Below are 20,625 nucleotides of genomic sequence, written 5' to 3'. Positions count from 1 at the left end.
AAATAAAATCTTTAAGAAAAAATTCCTAGACACTCAAGATACTTTAGATCATACCCTTTCATACCCTTAAGGAAACCACTTTTAGCAATACTGTTGTAACAGCTTAATCCATATTCTACGTAACAGATAATCCAGTGATGAATGTCACTATTGCCATGGGGCTTCTGACTCTACCTGAGCAATCCAGACCTGTGGAAGGCAAGGATGACATTACTAAATCCCATCCATGAAAAACCTGCTCCATTCACTACTCCATTCTGTACTCATTCAGTAGAGCAGAACCTGTGGTGCTGAGTGCAGCAGGTTTCACTTAGGAATAACCCAAGAATTACTCAATTTTATCTCTGCAAAGAATCTCAAGCAAAATAAGAATTCAACATTCAATAAATATTTATTAAGGACTTACTCCAGGCCAAACAGTATTCTAAACGTTGGGAATAGAGTGGTGAATGAAAACAAAGCCTGTGACCTTGGTACCTATATGTTGATTGGAGAGGCAAATAATTAGTTAACAAGCAAACCATTTTTTATGGGATCAGAAGTGAGGATGATGGAAACATGGAGAAAAAGTTATGTCTGAAACAAGAATCCTAGGCATTAAGCTATAGAGAAGAGAAGCAAATAGAATCATTGAGAGAATCAAAAGAGAGTAAAGAAACCCCTCTGGAAAGAGGAATCTAAGCCCAGTCTCACCAGGTGGAGCTGAGAGAGATCTGTTCTCATGGGGAACTGGGGCCTTTACCATAGGCCCTGGAATCCCTTGGAGCCCATGCTCTGTGAAAGGTATAGATCTCGATCTCTACTGTCTGCCCCACAGAAAATTCATCTACATTTCTCCCCCTCCCTTTTCCTTTAGATATTTCTGGAAATGAGTTGGGGACCAGGAAAAAAAATCTCAAACCACTTAAGACACCTACCCCAGTTCTGCCCCCTTCTCTATCCTCCTGAAAGTGTCCTAAAGAGCACTTTCCCCTTTCCGTGGGTTGTTGGCTCAGTTCACACTGGTGCCAAGAGCACCGCACATTGCCAGAAGTGCCCATCATCATGTCGCCACCAAAAGGCCCTGCACCACCTGCTGGGCCACTGGCCTCTGCATTTCCTTCTATCCAATACCCTATCCCAACCCAAAGGTGTCTTCCATTTATGATTTGCAAGAGAAAGTTACAGCCTTAAGCATGGGAAAGTAGTTCTCCAGACCATCATGGCCATACACAGGACTCTGCTCAGGGCCTCAGAGGCTTTCAAGCCTGAAGGAATGAACGGCCTGGTTTGATGTTTATTTCAAAATCTGTTATAGAGGATAATTTTTTTTTAGAGGATAACTTTTTTGTACAAGTGTATATCATTTTATACAGATATAATTCTGTTAAGCAAATTGGCTTTTCAAAACAATGCCTATTAATATTCTGCATTTGCAATTTAGAAATGAAGAAATATCACAATTTAAAATACAATGGACAGATTTAACAATAAGACACTGTTGGAGGGAAGTTTCGTGAACTAGAAAAGCATGAAAAAGTTACAAGAAGAACAGATACAGAGGGGCAGAAAGAAGTTAACAGGATAAAAATGAGAAAGTCAAACATCTAGTGGGAAATTGCAACAGAAGAAGAGAGAATGAGGAAAATCACTGTCAACAAGAAAAGGCTGAGAACTTTCTGAAATTCTCACAAATCCGCAAATTCAGGAATCCCACTGTGTACCAAGTAGGATCAATTTTTAAAAACCCGTCCTTTGCATTGTTGAGGAATCATGGAAACACCAAAAACAAAAGTGTTCTTGAAAGCAGCCAAGGAGGAAAAGAGCACCTGAGTATTCCCCATCAAGAGAGATGGAAGATGGTTGAATGAGAAAAATGGTCAACCCAACTCTGTTATTCAAGAACTAGGACAATATAAGGACTTTTCCAGACAACAAAAATAAAGTTAATAAGGGGAGAAAAAGGTGATGCCAGAAGGAAGCTGTGGCCAAGAATGCTGGTGGTCCACCAATGCCCATCCTCCCTTCTTCCACACTAACAGCTTCCTTGATTTTTATAGCTGGGCATAGGCTGAGAAGCAGGTACCTCAAATTCCATGGTGATAGAATGTTTGGTCAGGTTTTGAGGCCTGCACTACTTTGGATGGTAGACTACAATTTGACCAAATCTGTAGCATTAGAGAAACGGTAAGAAAGATCCAGAATGATGGCTTATTTTTATTGCTTTGGGCAAAGTCATGAGAGAGACAACTCCAGCTAAATCTAGTGAGCCTATAAAGCAGAAATGGAAGGATCCAGAGTTTTGCTAATGCAGGCATATTCTATCTCTGGCATCTGTATATTCAGCCAAGTATTTCCAACCAAGTCAAACAGTTAAGAGCTATGCATCAGAGGGGGCAAACTCTGAAGGGGAAAACATTCTTACTCTTTGGAAAGATGGCATGCAGGAAGGTGAGTTAAGATAGGATTAAGGTATTGTTTTCTATTCCAAAGCTACCATAAACAAGAAAAAAATCTGGCAAAATCAGATTATGGTAATAGGGCTTTAGAGCAGGAACTCTCCTACTGGCTGGTAGGAGTATAAAATGGTACAGTTTGGCATTAATTAATAATAGAAGCATCCATAATATCCTTGTTAGGGATATGCACCAAAGCAGCTCATGCAATTTGCACTAGGATTGTGGACAAGAATGTTAATCAACAAACCTGGAAGTGGTCAATGGTCCATCTACAACACTGTTGATCAACTGTCCTATATTTATATCACAGGGTACCAGGCAGCAATGAAAATGAACAAAGCACAGCTCACACAATGACATTCATCAACTTCACAAACTTAACTTTCGATAAAGAAAGTGGTAACAAAAATTATTCCTAATATGAACCATATGATCCTAATATGAATCATTTGTAAAAAGCTTAAATACAGGCAAAGGGAAACTATAGAGATGTATTCCTTGGTGGCACACATTATAGACATCAATAAAGCATCCAATTTATGGGGTAAAAACCAAAAAAAGGAAAAGGGGTGCCTGGGTGGCTCAGTTGGTTGAGCATCTGACTCTTGGTTTCGGCTCAGATGGTGATCTCAGAGTCCTGGGATGGAGCCAAGCATTGGGCTCTACACTCAGTGGGGACTCAGCTTCAGATTGTCTTTCCCTCTTCATCCCGCTCTTGCTCTCTCAATAAATATAATAAAATCTTTAAAAAATAGAGAAAAAAGCATTCAATAAAATATATACAAAGAGCAGAAAGGACATGTTGAAGATAAAGTGTTTCAATGTCTTTGTAAATGAGAGAGGTTAAAATACCAACTTTAGAATATAAGAATGTCTCTCATCCCACAGTTTACTGTGTAATATACAACCTTACCACTACCCCACGGATGGATCTGTCCTCCCCCTCTTAATCTGAGTGAAATTTTGGAATTCTCTCAACTAATAAGGAACAGTGGAAACTGTATTGTGTGATTTCCAAGGACAGCGTGAAAGTGCCACCACCTTTGCTTTGGATTTCTTTGTTCTGGGAATTCCACCATCATCCAGTGAAGAAGCCCAAGAAGCTGAAAGAAGCCCACTTGAAGAAGAAGCAAGGCCCCTTGCTCCCAGGCCCTAGACCAGCCGAACTGCCAACCAATAGCCAGCATTAATTTGCCAGCCACATGAGTGATCCGTATTGAAAGTGGATTGTCCAGTCTCTGAGCCATCTCTGTGGATGCCATGTGGAGCAGTTGTAAGTCATTCCTGTCAAGCTCTGTTGAAATTGAATATTTGTAAGCAAAAGAAATCACTCTTGTTTTAAGCAGCTTACTTTTAGGCAAGTTTGTTATTCAATAATAGGTGGCTAATACAATGGAAAAATTCTAGAGGCCTTTCACTAAAATAAGAAAGAAGACATGATGCCTACTATCACCAGTCCTTTGTATCATATCAATGAACTTATCTGGCAATTAGTTACTCTTGTGACTAGGCAAGAGTAACTAATTATAGACACAGTAATAGCCAATTGACTTTTCCCTATAGAATTTACAATAAGCATTTATCTGTAATATTATAGCTTTTGTATCTATTGTATATGTTAGTTATATAATATAAATTGTTAAGTGGCTACCAAATAATTTGTATGTTTATTTTCCTATTTTTAATATTTCACAAAATTTCTCCTTTATAAACATAGCTGTCATGAACATCCTTGTGGCTAACTGGATCAAATGACAGGGATATTTTAAGGATTTAAAATAAAATCATTACATTTTCTTAAACTGAAGTTTAGTAGTGTCAAAAGAGAATGCAGGGATCAATTTATCATCACCCACGATAATTACCAATCTTTGTTAATCTGATTAATGAAAAATTTCATCTCAGTGCCATTTCTTTTGCTTTTAACTAGGTAAAGAGCAATTGCTGACCTGCTTTGAGTTGAATGTCTGGGAAGAGGGTGCAAGGCTTGCCGCTCTGAAAGCATTCCTCCATGCACTGGGAAGTGGGTCTGGGGGGCATAAGGTCCCCTCTGCCAGCAATAATCTATGCATAAGAGGATCAAATAAAAAGCCACTGCCTTCCATGTTTGCTGCAAAAATAAAGAGAAAAAGAACGTAAACTCTCACGCCTTATAATTTTGTTCTTCACCAATATTTGCTGAAAGCCATGTGCTCTTCATGGAGCTAGGAACATGGGATCTGACAAAACTAGAAACATCCCCTACTGTCTGGGAATTTACCTTGTAATTTGGAAAGAAGCCAAATCGAAAGGCCTTTATCATGTGAAGGTGTGGAGAAGTAGAGATATCTCTACTGCTTTTTTTCCCCTGTAGAAAGAGTAGGTTTATGAATTGAAGATAGAGTACTTGAGAAAAAAACTTCTATTTTTATATTTCAAAGAATTTACATCTTTCACCTTCCCCACACCTACAGTAGAGACTACCATCTAAATTAAAATGGGAAAATAGAGAAACAAATGGCTTTCATTCATCTCAATCCGTAAACCAAAGCAGGGCACCTGACAGATCACTGTCACTCTGTTAACCACAGGAGGGCAGTGGCACTCCGCATGTGAAATGCTTCCTGGCCAGTACATTTTCAAATACTGATGAAGACAGGTGCCTTTTCCATCAGCTGAGATGTAGTTCTTGAGACCAGAATACGACCCAGGGTGCTTTAAAACATGGCTTCTCTCCTGTTGGTAGGGTTCCACCGGGAGGTGGCTCGAAGGTCCCCTTTTGTGACAGATTCACAAGGAATTGCTTTTGAGCCCCCTGCATCTTGCCAGTGATGGGCAGTCCAAGGGACTCCGTATCCCAGAAGACTTCCTCCAACTCAGATGGGCACTCACCATGAGAGGGCACCGTGGGAATTTCCCACAGCACCTTCCTGAGGCTGGGAGGGACATATGGTGGTCACCAGTGCAGTTCCAGGTGTCCTAGCCGGCCTGGAATGATCCTACTTTCACTGTGAACAAGCTGTCCTTTGCTTTTTCTTCTTTTTTAGATGATTTTATTTTATTCGAACTTTCTAGAAACCAAATTAATGCATTATTTACCAGAGCACAGATTCCCAAACACTTGCTACTGTAGAAAATGCCATCCACCATTGTTCAGGAAACCAGAACCTTAAATAAAAGACTGAAAAATTAAAAAAAAAAAAAAAAAAAAAGACTGAAAAATTTCAGCAAGAATATCTAATTTAATTCGTACCATTCTGGTGCATATTACACACATTCCAGCATTCCAGATTGAAAACAGCTTTTGTGAAACAACCCAGAAAAATCTAATTAAGAGTTCTTGTTCTTGCCTTCTAAATCCCCTTGGGCAGCAGCTTGGCTTCTTCACTTGGGGGGGTCACAGCTTATTACCACTCTGGACTGCCTCTTGGGAGGCATTCCCCAAAACCCAAAGCCCTTGGCTCAAGGGACTCTGAAATATTTTCCAGCATGGGAAATCTTTATAAGACAGTGAACTGAATTTCTGACACACAGAGAAAGAAGTTTGGAATGTGTGAGGTGAAAAAAAAAGGGCAATCGAACTGCATATTACCACTTGGGATGGAAAATGGAAATTGACGTGATAGGAAATGAGACCAGGTTCTATCACTTCTAAACTGGCTGCAAAGGATATTTCCAGCGAGTGGTCCTAAACATGTTTTGAACACCTATATAGGGCAATATTACTGTGCAAGTCTAGTCTCTAGGTTAAGGGTCAATCATGCGACTTCACTCATATTTCTTACAACTCTGCTAACAGACTGGACCTGCTTTTGTAATGGCCAAGCAGCTCCATTTAGACAATCTTCCATGGATAAACACTAAAAGCTCAGGAGGAGATGTCAAAAGCTGTTGCTGGAAGATTAAAAAAAAAAAAGTGGGTTCTGGAAGGGAGTTGACCCCTATAAAGTCACTAGATGAGTGTCCCATTTTTTTGTAGCTGTTATCTTTTGTCAACCTCTATCAACCTTGATCAGGACATGCATAACCAGAACTAGTTTGAGGCAATTGAGTTAAAATCACCTGTAACCCCCCTGGCCCTTATTGGCTATCATCTCATACAAAGAAAGAAATGTATTTCCTATCCACGTTTTCACATGTGCAGGGATGGAATGTATACCTGAGATTGTTCAAGGACAAAGGATGTCTTTGTGAAAGGACTAACTACAAGGGTTACAGCGCGTGGCAGGCATACAATGAATGTTTTCTTCCTTTCTCCTTTTCCTTCCTAGGAAATAGTAACACTGAGTTCAGACTTCACATCCCCAAATTCCTCTTTTGATCCCTTCTCTGAGCTTGGTATTGTCTAATAAACTTAAAAGGAGGGTGTCTGTCTGTGGATGTTGGTCTCAAGTATTAAGGAGCAAAGAGCCTTCAAACACCAAAGAAATGCCAAGTCCAGGTTACTGCTGGGAAAAAAGAACAGCATGAAGGAGTTTAGCAGAGAAAGTAGCTTTTGGGGGACACTTAACATTAGAAAGTAAAAGGACCTAGTAACCACTGGAAAGGACAGCTAAGGGTTCTCCCTTTATCCAGAAACAGGCCATGGTAGGATAAAACCCAGGAGCCTCGGGCACCCTAGGGAGGATTTAAGGGGGCTGTGTCTTGGCTACCATCACAACCAGGCCCTCATAATTCTATCACCCTTGCTTACCTTTAAGCGTTTGTCTGTCTCAGCGGTGTAGGGTGAGGAAGTGACTTGTCCTACCTTGATGGTGCCTGGCTCTAGTGACAAGGGCTCAGCCCAACCGTGCCTGCCAAGGCCTTTGGCAGACAAGCCCTTGGTAAACGTGGACAAGTCTGATCTAAGCCTGGCTGGAGAAGGCTTCCTTCAGGATTTGCCTTTTGGGAGTCAGGCTCACGTGGTCTGAGTCACTGAGGTCAGCCCCGGGTGCGCAGCGACCCGGCCCCAAGCGCATAGCACTCCCCCTTGGCCTTAGCCCGGACTGCCAAGAGCGGTGGCAGGGGACAGCCGTGCTAGCCGGCTGGGCGAGGCTCCCTCCTCCACGGCCTCTAAAATTGGAGCCTGTGCTCCAGTAGGTCGGGAAAGAGGCACAGGAAGACGGGCAGCTGAGTCCAGTCCCACATCCCTCGCTCCCGGGGGTGCACGGGCCCGGCTCCGGGAGCCTCGGGGCTCCGGGCAGTCCCGGCCTGGGACTTGCGAGCGAGCGGAGGGCCGCACGGACCCGGCTCCCCCGAGGACGAGGACGACGGGCCCGGGGGCTCCTCGGTCTCCCCGCCCCACCAGACCTGCTCCCCGGCCCGGGGGCGCCCTCGGTCCCCCGCCCGCAGAGGGGCTGACCCAGCAGGCTGCTCCGGGGCACCGCAGCGCTCCCCCATCCGCCTGGGGGCCTCGTGGGCTGGGGGCCCCCTCGGATTCCTCTTCACTCCAGGTCCGGGGCGCCGGCGCCAAGGGAGTCCCCACCTTCTAGCCCTGTTTATCTCTGGCGACCCGCCCTGGGCGCAGGCCCGTCTCCCTCTCTCCGCGCTCTCAGCCACTGCCTGTGACCCAAGATCCCTGGGAGATTCCCAACGGCCCCCGCCAGCACCCCAACAGCACTTAGTCACCCTCAGGGGAATCCAGCTAATCCCAACGGACCCGGGGCCCATCCCAAGGGTTCCCACCAGCCCCAAAGGCCTCTAGCCAATCCCCAACGGCAGCTAGCCAGGGGCCAACGGTCCCCAGCCAACCCTGAGTGACCCCTGGTCAACGACCCTACCTTCAGATCTCCTGAGGGGTGGGGCTGGGAGGGCTCCTCAGAGGACGCTGTCTTTAAAGGGGTGCTGGGAGGATGAGGAGGAACTGACAGAGAGGGTCTGTTGTAGGCCGAGAAGAGGAGGCTGCCTGGAGAAGCCATAACTTGGGGTGGGGGGTACCTCTCATTATCTAGAGTCCAGCTGGAGCTTAGAACCAGAAGAGGGGAAGTGGACAATGCTGAGTAGGAGAGAGGAAGCGAGATCACAAGGCCTCCATCTCTAATGGAGAGGGTTGTGCAGTGTAGTCAGATGTCTGGTGTAGAAGGAAGCTCTGGGGACGGGGGGACAATGGAGGAAGTTTGCTGGCAAGTCTGGGGTGAGAAGCTGGCCAGGAGATTGTGTGGATGAACTAAGTAGGAGGGAAGATGGCCTGGGCTAGAAGAAGATGGCCTTTTGGGTGGAGAATTGTAGACTTGTTTTAAAGCTACGGAAGAGAACCTAAGTCACACAAAGCAGGAAAGAATATCCAATGGAAAAAAAGATAATCTCTTCAACAGATGGTGTTGGGAAAATCGGACAGCCACATGCAGAAGAATGAAACTGGACCACTTTTTTACACCATACACCAAAATAGACTCAAAATGGATGAAAGACCTAAATGTGAGACAGGAATCCATCAAAATCCTGGAGGAGAACACAGGCAGCAACCTCTGTGACCTCGGCTGCAGCAACTTCTTGCTAGACAAGTCTCCAAAGGCAAGGAAAACAAAGGCAAAAATGAACTATTAGGACCTCATCAATATAAAAAGCTTTTGCACAGCAAAGGATACAGTTGACAAAACCAAAAGACAATAGAATGGGAGAAGATATTTGCAAATGTCTTGCAAATATACTGTATTTGGATATACTATATCCAAAAATCTATAAAAGACTTATCAAACTTGACACCAAAGAACAAATAATCCAACCAAGAAATGGGCAGAAGATATGAACAGACATTTTTCCAAAAAAAGCATACAAATGGCCTACAGACACATGATAAAATGCTCCACATCACTCGGCATCAGAGAAATACAACTCAAAACCACAATGAGATACTACCTCACTCCAGTCAGAATGGCTAAAATGAGCAAGTTAGGAAATGACAGATGTTGGTGAGGATGCAGAGAAAGGGGAACTCTCTTACACTGTTGGTGGGAATGCAAGCTGGTGCAGCCACTCCGGAAAAAGTATGGAGGTTCCTCAAAAGTTGAAAATAGAGCTACCCTACGACCCAGTAATTGCACTACTGGGTATTTACCCCAAAGATACAAGTGTAGTGATCTAAAGGGGCATGTGGACCCCAATGTTTATAGCATCAATGTCTACAATAGCCAAATTGTGGAAAGAGCCCAGAAGTCCATCGACAGATGAATGGATAAAGAAGATGTGGTATACATATGTAATGGAATACTACTCAGCCATCCAAAAAAAAAAAAAAGAAAGAAATCTTGCCCTTTGCAATGACATGGATGGAGGGTATTATGCTAAGGGTATTATGCTAAGCGAAATAAGTCAGTCAGAGAAAGACAATTATCATATAATCTCACTCATCTGTGGAATTTAACAGACAAAACAGAGGATTGTAGGGGAAGTAGGGGGAAGAATAAAATGACAAAGTCAAAGAGAGAGACAAACCATAAGAGACTCTTAATCATAGGAAACAAGGTCACTGGTATTGGGGGGGGTGGTGACGTAGCTGGGTGATGGACATTAAGGAGGGCACATGATTGTAATGAGCACTGGATATTATATAACACTGATGAATCACTGAACTCTGCCTCTGAAACTAACAATACACTGTTAATTGGATTTATTTTATTTTTTAAGATTTTATTTATTCATGAGAGACTCAGGGAGAGAGGTAGAGACATAGGCAGAGGGAGAAGCAGGCTCCCAGTGGGGAGCCCAATGTTGGACTCGATCCCAGGACCCCGGGATCATGACCCAAGCCAAAGGCAGCCACTCAACCACTGAGCCACCCAGGTGTCCCAATTAATTGGATTTAAATTTAAAAAATAAACTGGGAAACCATAAAAAAAAAAAATCCTGTCATCTGCAAAAAAAAAAAAAAAAAGAACCTGTTACAGACCAGACAGGATGGTGGAGACAGGGGTGTGAAGACAGGGATCCCAGTTCTGCACTGTCCACCCAACATTTTAGTTCTCTTCAGACACCAGTTGTTTTTGTGTTCTGCAGTAAAACCCAGAGTAAGCTCTTAGGTAAAATGACAATGTCTTTCTGGGAAGAGGCAAAACCGGTATGCTGACGATCCTTATCAGAAGTATCATGGTCGGACAAACCTGAAAGTATAATTCAGAAGTTTTATGACCTCCCAGGTATTGAATATGCACCTTTGCGTATATGATGTCTTTGCAAAACAGAATAAATACAAAACTTGAAGACAGAAAACATTTGGCAGCACTTGTAAAAATGGGAATGCAATTCTACTTTTCAGCACCTACCAGGAAAGACAGAGGTGGAGAGAGTGAGCAGTCCATCCCTGCAGGCAGGAAGGGGTGAATTGAGCAGAATTTACCAGCAGTCACTGACTAAAAAGCATATCTTCTGCTAATGATCACCATTCAATAGAAATTGATAACAAGGGCATCGATAGACTCCTCCCCACTGTGGCGACTGCTGCCACATGCCTCTCCAGCTGGGTATGGCCCTAGGGACTAGCATTATTGCTGCCTTGTTTTTAGCAGAGGAACTTTGGGAACAACCTAAATGTCCATCCACAGGGGAAAGGCAAAATCAAAGATGATCCATGCACTTGATGAAACAGGGCAGGGATCCCTGGGTGGCGCAGCGGTTTGGCGCCTGCCTTTGGCCCAGGGCGCGATCCTGGAGACCCGGGATCGAATCCCACGTCGGGCTCCTGGTGCATGGAGCCTGCTTCTCCCTCTGCCTGTGTCTCTGCCTCTCTCTCTCTCTCTATGTGACTATCATAAAAAAAAAAAAAAAAAAAAAATCTTAAAAAAAAAAAAAAAAGAAACAGGGCATACAAGGAATTCATATACCTGTGTGTCTGAATGGATTCTAAAAACACTGAACAAGCAAACATGCTTTGAATATGAAAATATTCATATTGACACTTCTTAAGAAAAAGCACATTTATATAATATGTATATTATATACATATATAAAGTATAAGGAAGACGGGCCTGGAGAGAAACATTCCCGAAGCAGTTATACTGAGCAGGACTTGAGGGCACTGGGGTTGGGAGTGATACTAAAGAGGATTTGGATTTAGGGACGCCTGGGGGGGCTCAGTGATTGAGCATCTGCCTTTAGCGCAGGGCGTGATCCGGGTTCCCAGGTTAGAGTCCCACATCGGGCTCCCTGCATGGACCCTGCTTCTCCCTCTGTCTGTGTCTCCGCCTCTCTGTGTCTCTCATGAATAAATAAAATCTTAAAAAAAAAAATTGGAATTTTGAATTCCAGCAAAGAAAAAAAGGCAAATGCAGTTACTGGTATAATTAAAAGTGGTACAACTGGAAGTAAGCAAGTATTTTTTTAAAAAGTACCTATGATGAGAGGCGCCTAGGTGGCACAAGTTGGTTAAGTGTCTAGTTCTTGATTTTAGCTCATGATCTCAGGGTTGTGAGATCCAGCTCTGCATCAGGTTCATGGGCTGGGTGTGGGCACAGAGCCTGCTTAAGATTCTCTCTCTCTCTCTCTCTCTCTCAACATCCCCTCTGCCCCTCCTCGTGCCTCTCTCTCTAAAAAAAAAAAAAAAAAAGTGTTAAAAATATCTAATGAAAAAAAGGCATCAGCCTCTTCACTCCATTGTTTAGAAAGTACAATACTCTCCCTCCGCCTTGCCTCATTTTGAGGACATGAGTGGGACACCAGAACATCCTGGCCACACCTCACTGACTTATGGTCCTACCTACATACGGAAACTCTCTGGAGCCTTTCAGGCCTTTTCACAGCCTGCTGTTTCTGGGGACCTGAGGGTCAAGTTGAAGCCTTTCCAACCCAGCTGTGCCCCAAGGTCCAGCTTGGGGTAAGCACAGCATGCAAGGTGCTTGTGATTTGCCCCTACCTCCTGTATCTGCCATGCACACCCTCATGAACCCTCTCCACTCACCTCCCTAACCCCCACCCTCTACCCCACCAGCCTCTGTTTGCTCTGTTCAGTTCTAGCTCCTTCCCATCCCACCCAAGGACACCACATTCTGGCCCTGGCTGGGAAGTAAACATGTATGCTTTTGCCACCAATATTGGAATGTTCATCTCAGTAAAGTACAGTATCAGAGCAGCATGTGAGGTAAAGGAAGTTCTGGAAAATGTGAAATGTCCTAACCATCTCCAAGAAATGTGTTCTTAAAAGGACCTTGGCCATGCAGAGAGCCTGGTGTGCTGCCATGAGAGGCAGGTGGGAAACCCAAGGGCTGAGAGGAGAGGCAGATGCCTGTGCAGGGGGCCCAAAGGACACTGTGGTTCTCAGGAAGGATTTTTTTTTTTGAAAGATTTTATTTATTCATGATAGAGAGAGAGAGGCAGAGACACAGGCAGAGGGAGAAGCAGGTTTCATGCAGGGAGCCCGATGTGAGACTTGATTCCGGGACTCCAGGATCACGCCCTGGGCTGAAGGCAGGCGCTAAACCGCTGAGCCACCCAGGGATCCCAGGAAGGATGTTTTTAAACATGGTGGGGAAAACCCAGGTGTAGAGACTGAAGGCTGAGGAGCTGGCCCAATGGCACTGGCTAGCAGTGACAGGAATTCTAAGACCAACAGGGTGCTCAGCTCCAGCTCTGGCCAGGTCCCCCGTCTGTGCAGAAGGAAGGGAGCAGTGCATGCAGGTGTAGGTGTGTGTTCAGCATGTGGATGCCCTGGGATGAGGATAGGCTGCCCTGCGCTCCATGAGGCACTCTCAATCTGCTCTGTGATCACAGCAAAAGGAAGTAGGATGGGTGACAGGTGGCTCTGTCTTCCCAGGATGGCTGGAGTTGTTTCTTTAACTATATTATTTGCTCTCATCTCACTACATATATATAGATGCTGTCTTTATTTTTTTAAAAAACATTTATTACTAGAGAGAGAGAGAGAGAGAAAGCACGAGCAAGGGGAGGGACAGAAGGAGAAGTAGGCTCCCAGCGGAGCAAGGAGCCCGATGTGAGGCTTGATCCCAGGACCCTGAGATAATGACCTGAGCTGAAGGCAGACGCTTAACTGACTGAGCCACCCAGGTGCCCCATTTTGTTTTTAAGTAGGCTCCATATCCAGTGCAGAGAACAACACAGGGCTCAAACTTAGGGTTAAGGTTAGATCAAGACCTGAGCCAAGCAAGATCAAGAGTTGGACTCTCAACCGACTGAGCTTCCCAGGCACCCCAACAGATACTTTCCCAAAAGCATACCATGTGAATTTTTCTCTGACATTTCCTTTCTCCTGTGGTCACAGAGCTTCTACTCTTGTGATACCTTGGTTAACTTTATCGTTTTACCCCTAAATATGTCCTTTTTATCCATACATTGTTCAGTTTTCCCATTTGTTTTTTTTAAAAAAACTTTATTAAGATATAATTCACATACCATATAATTTAGCCATTTATAGCGTATGGTTTCCATGGTTTTTCACGTGCTCAAAGAGTTGTAGTTGTGTAACTATCTTCATAATCAACTCTAGAACATTTTCCTTATCCTGAGAAGAAACCAGAGCCCATCAGCAGTATTCCCCAGTCTCCCTCATCTCTTTCTCCAACCCTAGGCAACTGTTAATGTGCTTATAATCTCTATAGATATTTCTGTTTTGGACACTTCGTATAAATGGAATCATATGCATATGGTCCTTTGTGACTGGTTTCTTCCTCATAATGTTTTCAAACTTCATCTGTACTGTAACATGTATTCATACTTTTTTAAATTGTTGAATAACATACCACCTTATGAATATACCACATTTAAAAAATCTGTTTATTAGTGATGGACATGTGGACCATTTCCATTTTGGGGCTGTTACCAATAACGTATTATGAACATTTGTGTACAAGTGTTTGCGTGGGCATAGGTTTTCATTTCTCTTGCAAATACTCCTAGGAGTAGAATTTCTGGGTCACATCTTAAGGAACTACAGACTGTTTTCCAAAGTGGCTGCACCATCTTACATTCTCATCAGTAGTGTATGAGGGTTCCAACCCTTTTACATCCCTACCCATACTGCTATTATCTGCCTTTAAAGTTGTGTTGATGTGCATTTCCCTGATAACTGTATGCCTATTGGCCATTCATATACCTTCTTTTAGAGAACTATTCAGTCCCTTGCTCATTTATTAATTGGGCTCATTTGTTTTTGAACTTCCTACCAATGGAATCATAGCATATGTATTATGCTTTGTGTGATCTGCTTCCTTTTCTCGATGTTATTTTTGTGCTTCTCATCAACAGTTGCCATGTTCCTGTAGAGTCATTGATGACAACGTCCTGCTATAACAAAACACCACAGCCTGGGTAGTTTATGAACAACAGAAATGTATTGCTACAGCTCTGAAGGCTGGAAGTTAAGAGATCAAGATAGCATCATGGCTAAGTAAGGGTCCTCTTCTGAGGGAATGGAAGGGCTAGGGAACTCTGGGACTTCTATTTTATAAGATACTAATTCCATTAATGAGATCTCTACCCTCATGGCCTAATCACCTCCCCTAGGTCCCACCTTTTATACCATCATGTTTGGTGGTTAGGATTTCAACATATGAATTCTGGAGGAATACAAACATGCAGACAACAGCAACTGGAATGGCCATTTGAGTTGTTTCCACGTTCTGGCTCCTACCAATAAGGGTGCTTTGAATATATTTGATAGATCCTGGTGCACCAAAATTTCTCCACTGTGGGTTTTAAACTCTAACTTCACCAGATAATGTCCAATGGTTTCATAATCATATATCAAATCCTATGAATAGAGCCACAACCCTTGGCATTTTCTGCTGAAAACACCATCCTTTCTTCACCTCTAAGAAATGATGCCTCTCAAAAATCCAAGGTCCATCCATGCAAGGTCTGATCCTGGTCTCTCTCTTCTTCCCCAAGCTCTGTGAGTCTGTCCCTAGGCCAATACTATATTCTTCTAATTAGTAAAGGTTTATAGTTTACTATAAACTTTCATTATAGTTTATCATGACATCTGGTAGGACAGATTTTTTTACCTACAGATTTTGTAGATATCATATAGATATAGATATCTACATATAGATATCATATAGAAAGATAATTTGCCTAGTGTGTATGTGGATATACCAAAGGCATTGATTGGAACAAGGGAATGGTGGTTTTCTATGAGCAGAAGCCCTACAGGATCCATTGTCACAAGGTAAAGTGATAGCTGTGATTGAAAGGAACACTTAATATGATATGGGCCAGAGGGCTGGTGGTACAAACAACAGGAGCAAGGTCTTCGGATGAAAACAGGACTGTACATTATCCTTTGTTCTTCCTTCTTATGGTCTTTCCCTCTCTAGCCTTCCAGAAGTCACAGGATTGTTCCAAATACTTCCCACAGTTCCTTTACCAGTCCTATCTTCGATATCCCAGTGTCAGGGAACTGAAGGGCTACTTACATCTTGGAAAAATGAACATTAAAATAGAAGTTGGAAAATGAACATTAAAATAGAAGGAAAGGGCTTTCATATTTCACTAAGGAGAATTATCACTTTGTACATCATAAAGAAATGGAACTTAAAAACTCATAGCCGAATTCCCTGATTCTGACTATAGGAACGCCATTGGATTTCTCCACTCTCCTATCAATATATATAAGAAAGTGGTGTCCAAACCACAAGGAGTAAACTCTTAATCCTTCTTTAAATTGAATAGCACACCAAGCATCTTTATAAAGAAATGGAATAGCATTGTGAGCATTATAATAAAATAGAAACCAGAAAAGCACTCCTGATATGGTTGAGCAGGGTTTGGTGAAATTATATTTCAGTTATTTATAGCATGAACGAACAAATTCAAGATGCTAAATGCATTTTTAAATGTAGTCTTGTCAAAGATTGTTAAACACAGAATTCTCACCATAGATCTAGGTGTCAACTCAAGGTGCAGAAACATCTGAAGTGTCTGTGTAGGATTCTGTCCCCAGGGGGCCCTCGGCAGAACGCTTTGGCCCTTGGGGCCCACTCTGAGTGAGATGTGGGTCTTCTGCTCTGGAGTCTTACCTTGGTTTTCTTCTCTTCTCTCCATTAGATATGCCTAGAAATGAACCAGGAAGAGGCATCTACCTACATTTCCCTGGGTAAATGAGGTTAACAGAATTTTCCTACTCTTCTTCTGTGGTATAATAAAAAATATATTGGTCTTTGCCTCTAGTTCCTGGCACAGAGCTCCTAAAACTCTTGGAATTTCCTAAGTGAGAAGAATGCCTTGTGTGCTAATAAGATGATTCAAGGTCAGAGCCCCTACATAGCTTCAGGGTGGCAGCTGTTCACTCAAAAACCAACCAGATGATTAGAGGGCCAGACCTTTCAGCCCAACTCCAACCCCTAACCCTGTGACCTCCAGGGAGGCAAGAGGGACCAGATTGTGTTCTACCACCAATGATGGATGATTTAATTAATTATGCCTAAGTAGTGAAACCTTGATTTAAGAAAAGAAAACAGCCTTTATTTTTTCAAGTTTTGTTTTAAAGATTTTATTTATTTCAGAGAAAAAGAGAACAAGCATGAGTAGAGGGAGGGGCAGAGGGAGAAGTAGACTCCCCGCTGAGCAGGGACCCCCCCCCCCCAACATGGGGCTCCATCCCAGGACCCTGCGATCATCCCAGGACCCTGCGATCATGACCTGATCCCAAGGCAGACACTTAACTGACTGAGCCACCCAAGAAAACAACCTTTAAGGAGGTTCCACAAGAACCATAGAGCTACCCTATGACCCAGCAATTACACTACTGGGTATTTACCCCAAAGATACGTATGTAGTGAAATGATGGAACACCTGCACCCCAATGTTCATAGCAGCAATGTCCACAGTAGCCAAACCGTGGAAGGAGCCACAATGTCCTTCAACAGACGATTGGATAAAGAAGATATGGTATATATATATATATATATATATTTTCAGCCATCAGAAAGGATGAATACCTACCATTCACATTGACATGGATGGAACTGGAGTATATCATGCTGAGTGAAATAAGTCAATCAGAGAAAAACAATTATCATATAGTCTCACGCATATGTGGAATATAAGAAAGAGTGAAAGAGGGACCATAAGGGAAAGGGGGAAAATGAGTGGGGATAAATTAGAGAGGAAGACAAACTGTGAGAGACTCCTAACTCTGGGAAACAAAAGGTTGCAGAACGGGAGGTGGGTGGGGAGATAGGGTAACTGGGTGATGGGCATTAAGGAGGGCACTTGATGGGATGAGCACTGGGTGTTATACTATATGTTGGCAAATTGAATTTTATTTTAAAGATTTTATTTATTCATGAGAGACACAGAGAGGCAGAGACATAGGCAGAGGGAGAAGCAGGCTCCCCACTGGGAGCCTGATGCAAGACTTGATCCCAGGAACTGGGCATCATGACCTGAGCCAAAGGCTCAACCACTGCACCACCCCGGTGCCCCAGGTGTATTGAATTTAAATTTTTAGAAAAGAACTTCTGGATTGGGGGTGTCTGGCTGGCTCAGTCTGTAGAGCGTGTGACTCTTGACCTTGGAGTTGAAAACTCAAAGCCCCATGTTGATTATAGAGATTACTTTTTTTTTTTTTTTAAAGAAATAAAGTACTTCTGTGTTGATGAACATATCGTTGTTCTGGGAGTGTGGCTGTCCCAGAGAGGACACAGAAGCTTTGTGAACCCCGCACCTCCCCCCGCCCCCCGCCAACCCCCAAGATATCTCTTCCCTATGTTTTTTTCTTCCACTTGGTTCGTTCCGAATTATACATCCTTTATAGTAAACTAGCAATATAAGTAAAGCTCTGCGGGTCCATTTTTATATATAAAATTTCTCAAGTGAGCCATTCCTGCATGTCAAATAAGGCTCACTAAAGAGATTCCTCCCAGGACTAGACAAGCTCTACACAAAAGACAAATTCCAATCCCACACTTAATGTCAAAAAGGCAGTTTTCTAGAAAGCTTGCTTTGTCCTGCCTTCAGAGTTGCAGATATATCAAAATCACCTTTCTGTTACTGGAGATGGGGTCTTGGGACCCCACAATGCTAGGAATGAAGCCGGATCTAAAATTCAAAGGCACAGGCAAGGCTTAACTGGGGTAACAGGTGGAGGTGAACAGAAACTCAGCACGGCCAGAGCGCAGTTCGGCGGGTCTCCCCGGGCACCGCCCACCTCCCCACCATCAAGGCCCGGCTCCAGTGCAGGTTCTCCCGCTGGTCCATTATGCTAATGAGGGCAGGAAGGGCCTCCTCCTGATTGGTGGATATTGAGAGGCACCTCAGGCCGCTCAGGTGGTTTTGAAGGTGGCTTTTTAGGTTTGTGGAGCCTCCGTGAACCGGCTGTGACTGCAGCTGGTGCACTAGACGCAAGCAGTTTAGTGCTAACAGCCAGCAGGGAATGCATATTTTTCACTTGAGATTTGTTGGTCCCTGACTGTCTCATTTCTACCCAGTTCTTTAAAAACGTGAAGCTGGATTACTTTACTGCCTTAGTGTATTTAAAAAAGTATTCTTTAATCGAGTAAGACACTAAAAGCAAGAAGAGGAAGAAGAGAAGGCAGGAAGGGAGGGAGGAAGGGTGTCCATGGTCAAGTTCGATTTCAGGCAGTGGTAATGCTGTATTTATAAATGTTGCATATTTTTTCAGAATTTAAAATAAAATCAATAGACCACAGAGAGTTTTTGCTTTATTTATAAAATAAGGAATTTGGTTAAGTGATCTCTAAATTCCTTTTTTCTCCCGAGTAGTGGGTGATAGAGCAGGTTCCCCAGGTGACCTGATAAAACTTTACATGGGCATGGACAAAGAAGTGAGGTTGCCTTCTGGGGTCATTCAGCTGTTTGGTGGCAGGATGGGGACTCTCGCCAGCACCCCTCCAAAAAGTGCAAAAGCTCCTGAGGCATCACAACTCCGTGTGGGGGGCATACTGGTGGCATCTGACTCCTCTCTCCCTCTGCTGTAGCTTCAGGCAGGCAGCAGCTCCCCGGGGACTGCAAGAGACCTCCGGGAATTTACTTCGTATGGGTATGGCGTCAGGCTGCAGGGAGGTAGCAGAGGCTGTAGAGGTCTGGAAGGTCTGGAAGACTCAGACCATATTTGCTTTTTAGGAGGCTCAGATGGGCCCACACAACTAAGAGCTCAGCACTGGTCCACGACTGGTGGGAGGAAGCCTGTTCCCCTTTGCTTCCCTTGCCTTGCTGGTGTAAGTTGGGCTCCTGAAGATATTAACTAAAGAGAGGATGAGTAAAGTAGTGATTGCAAAAATGTAGGGCCTGTGGCTTATGAATTACACAATACACGATGAATATTGATTCAATCCTTTTCCCAAAAACTATGTACTTGGAAACCAAGGTACCCAATCTTTGTGCTGGTTGCTGTGGTACTAATAGCAAGAATTCAGTAATTTCAAAAAAACACCGTTGCTCAGCTTAGGGACTGAACTCTCCATGTAACCAATAGAAAATGTCATAAATTTTCTCTGCTCACATCTCCAGGTCCATGTCACTACCCTCTAAAAATCTCTTACCCTCTAGACACACTGAGGTGCCCCATATCTCCCTTCCAGGACTTCACAAGGCACCATTCCCTCTCCCTCTGTAGTTTTTTGTTTTGTTTGGCATATGGCAGTTTTTACCATTTCTCTTGGAGAAAAAGAAGGAGAATATATTTTTGATTTTTTAAATTCAAAATATGTTTCGTATTTTGAGTGCTTGGCTGGCTCAGTCAGTGAAGCAATGCAACTCTTGATCTGGGGGTTGTGGGTTTGAGCACCACAATGGGTGTAGAGATTACTTAAAAAATAAAAATAAATTAGGGGCATCTGGGTGATTCAGTCAATTAAGTGTCTGCCTTCATGATCTCAGTGTCCTGGGATTGAGCCCTGCATTGGGCTCTCTGCTCAATGGGGACCACACTTCTTCCTCTTCCTCTGTGCTTGCTCTCTCTCTTTCTCAAATAAATAAATAAAAATACGTTTAAAAAGAAAAATAAATAAAATATACAAAAACTTAATAAGAGTGTTAAAAATAAAAAAAACCCCACTCTAAATATGTTTCAGTAACAATGAAATAACCACATGCTAATAACTCGAATAAAAATGAAAAACTGTAATAGGTATTTGGTTCAAAAATGTCCCTGAAAAATTTAGAATCACAACTCTTTATGTGTCCTGCAACCTCTCAATTATCTGTGCCAAATTATTTATTGTATAGAATCCTGTGGGAAAACTTCAAATCCTAGGTTGCTCCTGGCTTTCTCTCTAGATAACACTCTCTAAAACCTTTTATTTTCAAGTTAGTATATTCT

At 43.3% G+C, this 20,625-nt stretch overlaps 2 long non-coding RNA genes across 6 annotated transcripts; one reads left to right on the top strand and one right to left on the bottom strand.

Moving 5' to 3' along the window:
- Nucleotides 1–372: 372 nt before the first annotated feature.
- Nucleotides 373–8,158, bottom strand: LOC140614236 (uncharacterized). Of its 4 annotated transcripts, XR_012015141.1 has the most exons (6): nucleotides 7,111–8,152; nucleotides 5,310–5,488; nucleotides 4,699–4,785; nucleotides 4,388–4,548; nucleotides 3,480–3,732; nucleotides 373–3,180 (listed from the first exon to the last, which is right to left on the bottom strand). It is a non-coding gene; the product is annotated as an uncharacterized lncRNA (long non-coding RNA). The 4 variants fall into 4 exon arrangements; XR_012015143.1 differs by having other exon boundaries at nucleotides 373–3,732; nucleotides 5,310–5,585; nucleotides 7,111–8,158; XR_012015140.1 differs by having other exon boundaries at nucleotides 373–3,732; nucleotides 7,111–8,153.
- LOC140614237 (uncharacterized) lies at nucleotides 7,117–20,612 on the top strand. Of its 2 annotated transcripts, none has more exons than XR_012015144.1 (3): nucleotides 7,117–12,468; nucleotides 14,589–14,730; nucleotides 16,389–20,612. It is a non-coding gene; the product is annotated as an uncharacterized lncRNA (long non-coding RNA). The 2 variants fall into 2 exon arrangements; XR_012015145.1 differs by having other exon boundaries at nucleotides 7,402–7,849.
- Nucleotides 20,613–20,625: the final 13 nt, after the last annotated feature.

Source organism: Canis lupus, chromosome 22 (genome assembly GCF_048164855.1).
Source record: "Canis lupus baileyi chromosome 22, mCanLup2.hap1, whole genome shotgun sequence".
Classification (NCBI taxonomy): domain Eukaryota; kingdom Metazoa; phylum Chordata; class Mammalia; order Carnivora; family Canidae; genus Canis; species Canis lupus.
This window is presented reverse-complemented; position numbering and strand designations above follow the sequence as displayed.